General features: G+C 40.9%; 1 protein-coding gene across 1 annotated transcript in view; it reads left to right on the top strand.

Moving 5' to 3' along the window:
• LOC126162081 (Down syndrome cell adhesion molecule-like protein Dscam2) overlaps positions 1-14,954 on the top strand; it is a 131,342-nt gene that overhangs the window by 92,413 nt on the left and 23,975 nt on the right. The window lies entirely within an intron of this gene.

The raw sequence follows: 14,954 nt of genomic DNA, 5'->3' as shown, positions 1-14,954 counted from the left end.
TCACATACACGTAATATGGGAATCATATTCTTGGGTAGTCAGTTACACGAGATATTGGTACCGTAAACTGTGTTTGAATGTCTACCAGTAAAGTCTTGTTCTGTATCCCTATTCCCTTACAGTTCAAACACCACCATGATCTCTTCTCTTTTATATGCCAGGTAGTAAGAAAAGAGATACAGGAATTTACAGCAGTGAGAAGATCAGACATACTACACAATAGATAAAAGCCATGAATGTGGACCCCATATGCCAAGAGGTAATAGAAAATATTGAAGAGGAGGTGTAATGATCTATAGCACCAATCTCTACCACCAGCGAACCTGTCATGAAAAACAGGCTCACCAACTCAGACTCACCACAGCCATCAAATGACAAATCAGTATCTGACCAATGCATGTACAACAAACTCTTCTGCCAAGCATAACATCCCACAGAAGAACAGGCATTTGGAGAACTGAAGACAGCATGCTGGCGTGTTTCCAGTGTGGGCACCCTGGACTCTTTGTATCCTACTTCAGAGAAAAAAGACAAGTGTTCAACAACTATTACACCCCAAGATATCAACGATCATGACAGTCCTATTTTTCCTTGTCAACTGCAGATGATTATAGTCGACCTGTGGATTGAAGCCTGTTACTGTATCCTGGATGAGGTCATTCACCACCATGCCACAGCTGTCCCCATTGCCAAAGAAAGGTACCAGTCACTCACCTAGTCACCAAATTCTTGAAAACTAAGCAAGGCTACCATCTATGGAGGTGAGGCTACCACAAATCCTCCATGGACAACAGTCACCAAGAAGTCAGGAAATCTCTTCATCGTCATCATCAGCGGCCCACCTGTCTAGGCGTTCATTGACTCACAGACTACTTTATTGTATTAGCAAATATTTATCAACACCAGCTAAAGAGGACTATGTTCCATGATATGGAAGCAGTTGTGCTGAAGGTCACAAATGGGAAATGTTCCCAGCCAACAGAAACATGTAATACAAAAATAACAATTAGTGGCAGAGCATTGTCCTTCAGATTTGTCATTTTAACAGAATACAGTAAAAAAATGGTTCAAATGGCTTTAAGCACATGGGACTTAACATCCGAGGTCATCAGTCCCCTAGACTTAGAACTACTTAAACCTAAGTAACCTAAGGACATCACACACTGATTAGAACTTGCGACCATAGCAGCAGCGCGGTTCCAGACTGAAGTGCCTAGAATACAGTCAGAATGTTATTCTAGGGTGGGACTTCTTGCAGGTAACACAAGCATTCATAGACAGTGGAAGCTTAGAGCTTCAGAGTGGCTAAGCTATTCCTACAAGAATACTTACGTAAGTTTGTTCTGGGCAGTTGTTTGCAATTGAAGATGCCATCATCAAATGATTTCCACTTGTCAGTCTAGACATTCAGTAAATTGTAAAGCTTTTGTCATTCACGAAAAGCAACTCAAGGTCATAAAAGAAGTCATCATATCAGCAATAGTCATAAGCATTTTGGATTGTCAAACAGAACTTTGGACCACTAGTTGTCATGAGCAGCAACAACTCATCCCTAAAGGTGTTTTGGGCCAGCCTAACAAGTCCAGGATGGGCAGCTCAGTGCCATAAACAAAAAACAAAACAAAAAAAAAACATGCTCCACTAGCACTACAGGCAATGCAATGGTGGAAGCTACTATCAAACTGCAAATAGGATCTGACCTGACAGAAGAATAATGTTGTTAACTGTTAGTTCTGCACCAACTTTTGGATGTTTTCAGATCCAAAGTGAAGAAAAAACAGACAAAGCAGCCCAAGGTAAAACACCACATCAATGCCAGGGATCTCCCACCAATTAGCCAGTGCTCATCTAGTTTATCACTGGCTGAATGATGTGTAATGCTTGAGGAAGTGGTAACATACTGCAAGATGTCATTTAACCTTCAGAGTTCTTGATCCTCTCCTGTGGTCCTTGTGGAAGGAGGATGGCAGATAGCATTTCTGTATCAGTTACCAAATACTGAATAAAATCATGAGAAAAGTTATCACCCATTGCTGCTCATTGATGACACCCTAGATTGATTGAAAGGAGGAAAGTATTTCTCAACTGAGGATATACAGGTAGGTTACTGGCAAATTTAAGTTGATCAGGCTGACAGGGAAAAGACTGCTTTCATAACACCTGAGAGTCTCTGTGTGTTCAAAGTCATGCCAGTTGGAATGATCATTTCATTTCACCTACTTCTACATCTACATCATACTCCACAAGCCACCTAATGATGTGTGGTGGAGGGTACTTTCAGTACCACTATCTGATCCCTCCAACCCTGTTCCATTTGCAAATAGTGTGTGGGAAGAATGATTGTTGGTAAGCCTCTGTATTGGCTCTAATTTCTCGAATTTTCTCCCCGTCGTCAATACGTGAGATGTATGTGCATGGAAGCAATATGTTGTTTCACTCCTCTTCAAAAGTGCTGTCCCAAAATTTCAATAGCAGATCTCTCCGTGATGCACAATGTCTCTCTTGTAATATCTGCCAGTGTAGTTTGTTTAGCATCTCCGTAATGCTCTCTTGCCAGCTAAATGATCCCATGACAAAACCCACTCTTTGTTGGACGTTCTCTATCTCCTCTTTCAGCCCTACCTGATAGAGATCCCATATAGATGAACAATACTCAAGAATCAGGCAAACAAGTGCCTTATAAGCCACTTCTTTCCTGGATGAGTTACATTTCCTGAAGATTCTTCCAGTGAATCTGAGTCTTGTGTCTGCTTTTTCCACAATCTGTTTTATATGGTCATTCCATTTAAGATCGCTCTGGATAGTTATGCCTAGATACTTTATGGCAGACACTGTCTCCAACTGTTTTTCATCAATAGTGTAGCTGTATGGTAGTGGATTTCTTTTCCTATGTTTGAACAATATGTCACATTTATTTACATTCAGGATCAACTGCCAGAGTCTGCACCATTCATCAATTCTCTGCAGGTCGTTCCGTAAATTCTTACTATCTTCTGGCATTGCTACTTTGGTATAAACAACTGCATCATCTGCAAATAGCCTTAAAGAGCATCCGACACTTTCTACTAGATCATTTATATATATTGTGAACAGCAACGGTCCTATCACACTTCCCTGTGGTACTCTGGATATTACCTTGACATATGTTGATTTAGTTCCGTTAAGAGCGATATGTTGAGTTCTAACTGCAAGAAAGTCTTGAATCCAATCACATGTCTGTTCCAATACTCTGTGAACTCGTATATTTTTCATTAAACGGCAATGTGGGACAGTATCAAATGCCTTACTGAAATCAAGGAACACTGCATCAGCCTGAGCGCCATTGTCCACTGCACTGTGGATCTCATGGAGGAACAGAGTGAGCTGGGTTTCACAGGATCTCTGTTTGAGGAATCCATGTTGATTTTTATAGAGGAGCTATTCATATACCAAGAACATCATAATTCTTGAGCATAAAACATGTTCCATAATTCTACAACAGGTTGGTGTCAACAACATAGGTCCATAGTTGTGTGAATCTGTCTTACAACCTTTCTTAAAAATGGGAATGACTTGCGCTTTTTTCCAGTCATTAGGTACCTTTTGTTGCTCAAGCAATCTATGATAAATTACTGCTAGAAGGGGAGCAAGTTTTTTGGCATAATCTTTATAGGATCTTATAGGTATCTCATTTGGTCCTGAAGCCTTTCCACTACCAAGTGATTGTAGCTGCTTTACAATTCCGTGATAGGTTTTTTCAATATCTGCCATTTGTACATTGGCACGATGATTGAAAGGAGGGTCAGTATTATGATCTTCTGTAGTGAAACAACTTCAAAAGACTGAATTCAATATTTCAGCCTTATCTCTGTTATCTAACTGATTTTACATAGACCAAAATCTCTTAGGTTTTTTTACTCAGGTCAGCTGATAACGTCTTACTTTCTAAATCATTGAACGCTTCTCTCATTGCTCTCCTTACACTCATTTTCACTTTTTTCAGCTTTTGTTTGTCAGCTAGGTTTTTACTTGTCTTGAATCTGAGATGGAGAGCTCTTTGTGTACATAGAGCTTTCGTAATATGGCTATTAAACCATGGTGGATCTTTCCCATCACTTAAAACCTTACTCGGAACACACTTGTCTAGGGTACATTGAATGATGCCTTTGAATTTTTTCCATTTGTTCTCCACATCTCCATCCTCATCACAGAATATTTGATGCTGACTGCTGAGATTCTGAAATTTGTATCCTGTCACCCTTGCTGAGCAAATATATCTTCCTACCTTTCTTAACATTCTTTGTAGGAACCACTGTCATAGATGTTGTCATAGCCTTCACTGATACCTTCCTTTGTGTTAATTGATTCGATAAGTTCAGGTCTGTTTGTTGCCAGGAGGTCTAAGATGCTTTCCTCACGAGTTGGATCTCTAACTATCTGCTCAAGGCAATTTTCAGACAAAACATCCAGAACAATGTCACACAATTCCCTGACCCTGGCACCAGTTTTGATGGCTTAACACTCCCAATCTATGCCTGGCAAGTTGAAGTCACCCCCTATTACAATGGCATGATCAGGAAAATTACTAATGATATTCTGCAAGCTCTGTCTGAAGTGCTCTACGATTACAAATCCTGACCCATGTGGTCTATAAAAGCATCCAGTCACCATTTTTGACCGTTCTTTGATACTCAGTTTCACCCAGATTAATTCACATTCAGAATCCATGATAACCTCGCTAGATTTTATCGAATGTTTTACTGCAATAAACATGCCACCACCATTGGGGACTAACCTGTCCTTATGATAAATATTACAGTCTGAACTTAGGATTTTGTTGTCATTGACATCTGGCTTCAACTAGCTTTCTGTTCCCAATACTGTCTGTGTATTCTAACCTTCAATAAGCGATACTAATTCTGAGACCTTCCCTTGGATGCTCCTGCAGTTTACTAAAATCATATAAATCTTTTCCATTTCTGATCTGTGAGGACCTAGATTTTCTGAGGTTGCTGGGGCTGACTTAACAGGCAAATTGTGTTTGCTCCCAAGGGAGGGGTCCTCTAACCCAAAAAAGCCCCATGTGCATGCCACATGTACTCCACTACCCTAGTAGCTGCTTCCTGCATGTAGTGCATGCCTGACCTATAAAGGGGAACCCTACAATTCTGCACCTGAGAGCAGACATCAAGAAATTCACATCCACTACCATTGCAGAGTCGTCCGAGCCTCTGGTTTAGACCTTCCACTCTGCTCCAGACCAGAGGACCACAATCAACCCTGGGTACGATGCCACAAATAGACAGCTTAGTCTGCACCCTGCATATGTTGCTAGTTGCCTTCATCAAATAAGCCAGCCACCGAAAGGAGCTGAGGATGTTCTCAGAACCCAAGTGGCAGGAGTCATTCGTGCCAACATGTGCCACTAAATGCAGCCGGTTGCACCCAGTGCACTCGATGGCTGCTGGCAGAGCCTCCTCCACATCATGGAAGAGACCTCCTGAAAACATACTGAATGCACACTGGAATTCTTTCTCACCTTGCCTGCTATCTCCCTGAGGGGATCCATCACCCGCCTGACATTGGAGCTCCCAATGACTAGCATACCCACCCTCTGTACTTGTCCAGACTGGGCAGGAAAATTGACCGTTGGCCCAACAGGAGGGGCACCCTGTGCTGGCTCAGAGCTATCATCAACATTGGGAAGCGTCTTGTACCTCTTGCTAAGACATAGGGAGCCAGCTGCACAGCCTGCTCCCTCTTTTGCCTTCTGCCCAGTGACACGTGTACCCACCACTGTCTGCCACCCACTCTGGAGTGAGGACAGACCAGTCAGATGTTGGTGTATTGGAAGCCACAGTGACATACAGGCCACTGGGGAATTCCAGTGACACCAAATGTGTCACAGGTCTTGTAACACACCAGCTACCTTCGAGCATATGATGGACAATCTGACCAACAATGTAAATGGATTATGTTTCTTTGATGTCAGTATGACATTGTTGTTTGTCTCAAAGACATTTCAAGAACATTTAAGCTGCCAAACAGCTGTGTTGAGGTGCATTCAGAATGCAGGTCTCCACATGAATCTGAAAAAGTTCCTCTTTGTCACCCAAGAATTGAAAATCTTGGCAGATCTAGTTAATGGTGATGGAGTCTGTCCCAATCTAGAGAAAATAAAAGCAGCTACCAATTTTATAACTCCTCAGCACATTTGTGATATGAGAAGTTTTCTTGGAATGTGCTCATATTACCAGCAATTCATAATGGACTTCTACACACGGCTGGTCCCTTGCAAGAACTGTTGCAGAGAGATGCCGTTTTTGCTGGAATGAGGTGCAAGAAAAACCTTTCCTTGTCGTTAAGGAGATGTTAACATCTTCTCCACTGCTAGAACTACATAATGAAAATAATGAGACAAAAATTCGCACCAATGCAAGCAGTTAGGGGATTGGTGCATCTCTAGTGCAAATTCAGGAAGGGGATGAGAAGAATATAGCTTATTTGTACAGAGTACTCACCAAGGTCACTGTGGAACAGTACCTTACGATCGTTTTGTGCATCAATAGGTTCCAGCCATATTAATTTGCCATTCACAGTTGTGTTGGATCATCATTCTTTATGCTGGCTGACTAGTCTGAAGGACCTGTCATGTTGACTGGCAAGATGAGCACTGAGGCTTCGGGGGTACAACATCAGAATTGTATACAATAACAGATACAAACAGAAAGACACTGACAGCCTTTCAAGGACTCTTTTGGCAGAACACAGGAGCATGGCTAAACAAGAAACCTGGCTCACTTATAGTCCCTGGACACCTAGAAGAAGGACCGAGAGTGCTATAATGCCAATCACTGGCCAGTGAGGAACAACATGTGATACTTGGTAGGTATTTTTATGCCTGTATAAAAAGTGGGACTATCAGAAAAGTTATTAAAATACAACTTTGGACCATATTGTATCATTAGCTGCTTGTTGGGTATCACATATGATGTTGAGACTTATGAGCTTTATCAAGGAGACAAAATCACAGAGACATCACCCATGCTCTCCATTTGAAGCCCAATTATGATCCTGAGTCACAGACCTATGATGGGGGCTTCTCATTCAAGTATACTGAAAGCCCACTCAATGATTACATAACTTAAACAGGAAGGGCTACCTTTCATGCTCGCCATAGTTTAGAGGATGTGACAACATAACTATAACAGAGGATTTTCCAGTGCTGCCAGCCAGAGATCACTGACTAGATCAAGATTTAGGATGCTGGAGGCAGCTCCAATGAGAACTTCTGAAACTGGATCACTGTATCTCCAAGAGAGGGTTCAGTATCACAAGTTCTGATGTGTACAATGTGGAGCAATGGTTAGCATCACTGGCTGACATGCTGTAGGCTGCCAGTCCAGATCTGATCACCAGAAAATATTTGTTATTTAGTATTTATCACTTCTAGTATGTTCTCAAAACTTTATGTGTTTCTTTGCATATTCTGAAATATCTGATATTTGTATGAATAGCAGCAATCTCCATCCAGGAGAAAGTTCTGTTCAGTCTGTACATTAGTATCTGTCATAAACATGCTTTCAGTGTTAAGTATTGTACTTTATTCACAACTCTGCTTTTGGATTAGGACTTGATTTTGGTTATGACATGTCACTAATGAAAAATATAAAAATGGTAGTTGACAGAACATGAAGTTATTTAACAGAAACACACCTGTGTTGCCAGAACACAGAGAATCTGGTTGTATGCACCTTAAAGTTAAACCATTTGTGGCCACTGATAGATGTGGATTATCAACATACAAATGATAACTGTCGTGTACCTCCCCAACGAAGAACATTAATTGTCAAGGTAAACATCCCTTGTGTAGCAGAAGAATGCATCAGGATAATTCATTATTGTGAGGAGAAGGCAAATGCAAGGCAGTGCAATTTACAAACTTTGTGTCCTCTTGTTAGAACCTTGAAATAATTTCTACCAAAAGCTAATGCTTATTTATTATTTACTCTCCATGGAAAATTCAAGATTTGTTTTAGACAGTGACTTCACACACACACACACACACACACACACACACACACACACATACACACACACACACACACACACACAATCTTCCTCATCCACTGGGCTCTGGCTAAGATGGCGAGCTGCAACAGGAGCATACAGGCTGAAGTGCTTCCGGCATGGACACATTCTGCACCCACCTTCTCATGTCAAACCCAAACCGTATGGCAACACCAGCAACACAGGGGCTTTTCCCATGTTGACCTCAGGCGTCGACTCTGGCGACGGTCCTTACAGTTCTGATGATGCTAGTAACAGTGGTTGCCAGGAAATGGGTGATGGAATCCCTGATTATGATGCCAGAAGTGATAGAGGAACTGCTGGTTCGGCCACTGAGGATGGATGCCCTCATCCGCATGGGAGTGGATAACCAACAGCTGCAGGTGACATGACACCCGATGTGGATGGGCTTGGAGGTGATGATGTGACATCAGGGGGAGCCCAGTTGTCCACATGAAGGTGAAGCTGATCACGGTGCCTCGAGCAGAGGCTGTCCTCCATGCAGGTATTGCAGAGACAATGAACCTGGTATCTAGTGATGGCAGATGAAATCCTTTTAGGGTGCCGTCCAAAACCACACACCCAGACACCCACACCAGGCCAGAAGAGGCATGGTGGCTGCAGAGATTGATGTACAGATGGAGGACGCAGGTTGTGTAGGAGTTTTTTTGGCTGGTGCCCATGGAGTAGCTCTGTGGGGCTCTTTTTGCCAAACGGCATGAAGTGGTACAAGGAGAGGAACCGATCTAAGGTAACATTGAACAAAGAGTTGGCAACATACTGTTTCATCTCAGTTTTAAATGTTTGCACTAGGAAGTCTGCATCACCATTAGATTGTGGATAGAATGGCAGGGCAAGGATGTGACAGATACCACAGGAATCGGAAAATCCTCTTGCAATGAATATTATCAGACACTTACGTCATGGACAAGTTTGCAGGAGAAAAAATTTTGGATAAGGCTGTGAAGGTGGCAGTTGTGGATGTGGAAACACAACAAACAACATATGGAAAATGAGAATATGTGTCAATGACCAACAGCCAATAAGCGTTGAGGAAGGGACCAGCAAAATCCACGTCTACTGCCCCCAAGCACACAACTGCATTGGTCAAAGAGACAACAATGCCTGGGGAGCTACTTGGTGTGTCGCACACAGTGAACAGGAGGCAAACGGACAGGTAACATCACTGCCAAAGCTGGACCAAAACACATGTCGATGGGCCAAAGCTTTTGTGCATGACAGCCCCCAATGATCGGCGTGTAATAAATGGAGAACCTACAAATGAAGCACTGAGTGGAACACTACCCAAGGATCCATGTGATCCATGTCTAAAAGCAGAAAACCATCCACAACAGAGAATCAGTCTCAAAAGATGTAATAATTATGGAGGGGGTCAGACACATGAGAAGGTGGTGAATCTGGCCAACCATGTTGTAGTAATATTATGAGCTTCTACAAAACAGAATCTGAAGCTACAGTGTTCATGGTCCATGCACTAGTTACAGGAAAGCCTTCAACCATCTGTGTGGTGACATCAATGTGGAAACAAAGCAATTTCTCTTGATCAGATCCTGAGTCTGGTCTGGCCAGCAGGCACAACAAACCATTGGTAATTACATATTGATTCATAGAGCGGGAATGAATCTTGTAGTTCTAACATGAAAGAAAAAGAGCCCAATGTTGAATGTGATGTGTTGCTTTATCTGGTAATGATGCAGAAGGAATGAATAAGGAAATCAAAGGTTTGTGATCGGTGATCAGGTGGAATTTGGTACCATAGAAAAAAACACTGAATTTCTTCACAGCATGTACAATGGCCAAAGATTCCTTTTCTATCTGAAAGTACCTGATCTGAGCAGCAGTCAGCGTTTTTGAAGTATAAGCAACAGGCCACTTGGGCCATCAGGATGTCTATGTGCCAGTACTGCCCCCAACCCATACTGTGAAGCATCAGTTGCAAGGACCAACTGGAGGCCCGATTGGTAGGGCATTAAGCAGTGTGCAGACTGCAGCATTGTGTTAAGGGTGGAAAACATGGTTTCACAAGCCAGTGACCAGCAAAAGTGAGGCCTCTGTGGAGTAACTTAAGTAACAGCTATGCCCTAGGTAAAAATTTATGGCCGTAGGCAACTTTGCGTAGAAAAACCTGAAGTTCTTTGACTGACCTAGGGTGTTGATGCAACACAACAGCAGAAACATGTTAATGGAAGGGTTTGAGACCCTCACAAGAAACTTCAAATTCAAGATAAATGATAGAGGGCTAAAAGGATTGACATTTTTCTAAATTACACTTCAACCTGGTCACTTGGAGGACAGAAAAAAAAGAGTATGGAGGTTTTGTAAATTTTCCTCAGTGGAGGCCCCAGAAAGTACAATGTCATCCAAATAGTCACAACACAGCACAGAGGTGTAAGTTGTCCCAGAAAACGAAAAATAGTGGTAGCACTGGCAACTCCAAAAGGCAAACACAAGTATTGATAGAGGCCAAAAAGGGTATTGACAACTAGCATAGTTGTGACTTTGTATCTACAGCAAGTTGTGAATAGGCTTCCGGCAAGTCAGTTTTTGAGAAATATTGACCATCTCATAACTTTGCAAACAGTTCATCTGAGTGAGGTATTGGGTAACTGTCCACTATGACAGAGGCGTAACTGGCTCAACGATTTCTTTTCTGTAACTAAGGGCAGTAGACAATTCACTTGATACAATGGGCTGAACAGTGCCAGATTTTGTGAGGCAATGTAATTCATTTTTAACTTGTTCCCTGAGTGCTACTGTAATCAGACAGGCCCAGAAGAAATGAGGCCAAGCAGAAGGTTTCATGGTAATGTGCACCTGAAAATTGTTGGCTCACCCCAATCCAGGAGAGAACAAAGAGGAAAACTGAAAACATAATGCATCTAATCACACCATTTGTTCAGACACTAAATTCAATTTATCTAAAATGGTAAAACCAAATAACTTAAAAAGCCTCTAATTCAAAAAAATTCTCTGTGCATGTGTTATATACAAGAAGATATGTGACCAGACTACTGTCTTGCAATACATGGGGGCAGAGAACTGGGCCAGAATAAGAATGTTCTATTTACTGCAATTTACTAACTTTCATGACACAGGGAGAAGTGGACGGGAGCCTAAGTCCATATAAGTTTGTGAGTTTATGCAGAACTTTTTTAAGAAAACCAGAACATCAATGAAAAGCTTGCTTTACACAACAGAAATAGTCTATAGAATGTTTACATCTACATCTACATCAGGATTGTTGTGCTGAATTTTTGTGTTCAAAGTGAAGCAATGCAACCTTTTTTGTTGCAGTTATGACAGGTAGCACAGCATTTTGGGCTGTCTGGGTGCTCATAGATATTGAAACAATAAGGGCAGGATGGGAGCATGGAACACATACATTGCTGTTTAGTGGCTGATTACTGTGTTGGTGCAACTGCTGCTGGGAGCAAGGCCAGCCACCTTGAAACTGTGATCGTGTGCATACCACTGGACCATGTCTTGCCCCTCTGAACTGTCTGAAGTTCGGTGTTAAGTGGAGGGTTGGATTCTGATATGTCACATCATGACTCATTTGGTTACCTGCAGCTCGAGACACCTTGAATGGCTGTGCAATAGCTAAAACCTCAGAGTATGATGGTCTTTCATACTGGAGGGCATGCTCTTGCACCTCATAATCCAGAGCTAAATGAAAGATAACATCTCTCACCATTTCATCGCATATGACTCTTTATGTGTATCGGACACAAAATGACAATGATGACTTAACCCATGGAGTTCAGTCACCCATAGGGCTAACGCAGTTGCTTCCTACAGCAGTAAAACACAACTCGGGTTGCAATAATATGGGTGCATATACAGTAGTATTTTGAAAGAGGCCCACACATTTGGTCAAATGTTAAAGAAGAAAGATGATGTAGGACTTGATACATTCTTGGCAATATTTGTGAAACAAATAAGGCACAACATAAAATAGCATCAGTAATCCAAAAAGATTGAAAGTGTTGTTGCAGACATTTCTTGTATGCAGCCCATTCCTCAATGGATTCATTGTATGTGGAAAAGGGAGGTGGATATGCTATGGGGGCCATGGTGGGTAAAACAGCAGGCAGCACAGTCTGAGGAGCATGCCGATTAGACAAAATAGAAGCCAATGATTGAAGTACCTGAGTTTGATTGTCCAGCACCCATGATTGCTGATGCAATGCCATGACAAATGATCCTTGCTGTTCAAGCAATTTACATAAAATGTCCTCTGTAACAACATCAGCCATCACGAGCATGAACAGGGGACCAACCAGAGCAGAAATCTGCATAGAGAACAGGACCACACTTGCCACCAATCATGTTGTAATTAGGTATAAGTACAACATAACCAGTAGACTGAACATAGCTTTATTCTATGGAAACATTAACAACTTGAGGACAGTATTTAAGTAACATTCAGTAGGAATCAATTATGTACACAAGAGCTATAGCAGTACACATAGAGAACTGAGGCCGAGTGAATCTTGGCTATCCTTAAAGAGACCAGGTTCCATAGCAAGCTCTGACAGTGACCTCATGTGGGCATGCACACACACACACACACACACACACACACACACACACACACACACACACACAAGTCTGAGGCACCCTCTGCGAATGACATAGCAGTACAGCAAGTATGACCTTTTGAAAGCATGCCCACACGTCACTGCACTTAACTATTTAGATGACATAACAGTTATTAACCAGGAATCCAAAAGGAGTGAGCTGGCCCAGAATTGTTTTTGTGTCTTACTTCACTTGAAGAATTACTTCCAAAATAATTGATAAAGTAAAACAAGTCTAATTGACTTTCAAATATACCACCAACCTGATGGAGTGCTGTCGGACGTTCTGTCAGATGACGATACAGAAATAAAATTGGATGATACAACTGCCTACCTTGGTGTAATGTTGAACAGACATCTCTCTTGCAAAAATCACATTGATCTTTTATTCCAAAAATCAAGAAAATCAGTTTTTGCTGTGAGGACAATGTCAAAAGTTCTGAATTATGTGCAGAGAAATGTGATCTATTATGTTTTATTGTATCCGTACCTCACATTTAGTATTGAAGTATGGGGGTGTGCTGCCACCAACCATATAAACAGACAATTTCTTAGAACATTTCTCATGGATAATATCAATGTCCTTGATAAAATACTTTAAAATTGAATTAAAAACACTCTTGACAGCTTTAAAATATTTATTGGCAGTGGTAACTTGTTTTGGCCAAAATGGGATAATCTTCAGACTGTATACATTGAAATATTAAGTATAGAAAGAATTTATGATGGAGTCTGATAATAACAGTAAAATGTAAACTACGTAAAATATAACAAATGTTAAACGAAGAAATTACATCCATGTCGGCACGTGGCAACAGTGAATGGAGCAAGTATCATGTATCCATGAACGTCAACTGCTGAAGAATATTTTATTGCAGTCAAGGCCATTTTAAGTGATTTTTAAAATATAAATAGAGTACCAGTATTTGTCTTTTAAAAGGAGGCATTAAGGATTCTATACAAGTTTAGTTATACTGAGTCTTGCAAATGGATGTTCAAAAGTAAGCATTTACTGTTCAATTCCTTTTGAATACAAGCAGTAAAGTAGTCTATTACATGGGAATCCAATTTTACAACAAACTTCCAAATAATTTAAAAATCTCCAGTGGAAGCTGCTTTGAAGTGGCCTTGAAGGAGTTTCCTAACATAAATAGCAATACATAAGAAAGAATGGAGGAAGAGGAAAGTCTGCATTTTTAAATTGCTCACATAGGAGAATGTTCTCATTGAAAACAACCACATAAAAGTTAATGTTTGTTTACGTGAGCCGAAAATATCACTTGCCTTTCCTCTTAATGGCATGTGCACTTCAACAAGACAGTGACAAAGAGAAAGGAGGAAAGAAAGAAAGGAGGGGTGGGATAATAATTATCCTCAAATGGCTCCCAACTTTGCAGGAACATGTTCTGATAAAAACTGACATGGAGGAGCTAAAACATTTTATCACAAGACGATAATGCATGTGCTTACTGGAAACATATTTTCAAAATTCTAATATTCCTGTGCTAAGAACTTTATCCACTTAGCCCTATTATTATTATTATTATTATTATTATTATTATTATTATAATTACTATTACTTCTACTACTGGTCAAGCTGTTATAGCTAAACTTCAGCAATCCTCAATTCTGTCTCCAGTTAGAAGCTTTTCCATGTCAGTTGTGTTTTGTTACGGAAACAGTGTCATTATTTTGTGTATTACTTCTGGCTTGAATCTAGTTTTAGATTTTAGAAAGATGCTGTGATGTTCACCTGCTTTATTTCTTCATTGATAGTCCTCAGTGTCAATGTACTGCATTTTTATACTGGCTGAAAAATGGGGGATGGAAGTTCAACACTGACTACTGTAAATGATGTAGTCGACAACTGCTCACTTGCGTTTCACAGTTCTTTACTTTCACTATTCTTAATACCCCCCCCCCCCTCCCCACCACCACCACCACCAATATTACACAGTTAATATGGCCTGTTCACTATTGGTCAACTTTTGATAAGCCTCATTAATAATCTGCAGGCATACTGCTACAGTAGTTTACTGTTGTACATCTATGAGCAGTAAAAACCTAATCACACAGTTCACAGTCTTTCAGAATAATATGGTACATGTGACACTATTGAACAGACACTGTCATTACTTTAAAACATGGTAAAATTATAAACAGCCGACCAGTTGCAATGGATAAAGAAATCTTTACCTAGGTTTCAACAAATTTAAATTTGTTGAAACCTAGGTAAAGATTTCTTTATCCATTGCAACTGGTCAGCTGTTTATAATTTTATTACGTGGAACCGTTGCTGTTGTG

The sequence above is a fragment of the Schistocerca cancellata genome, chromosome 2, assembly GCF_023864275.1.
Source record: "Schistocerca cancellata isolate TAMUIC-IGC-003103 chromosome 2, iqSchCanc2.1, whole genome shotgun sequence".
Classification (NCBI taxonomy): domain Eukaryota; kingdom Metazoa; phylum Arthropoda; class Insecta; order Orthoptera; family Acrididae; genus Schistocerca; species Schistocerca cancellata.
The sequence above is the reverse complement of the archived record's forward strand: the minus strand, read 5'-3'. Positions and strand labels throughout refer to the sequence as shown.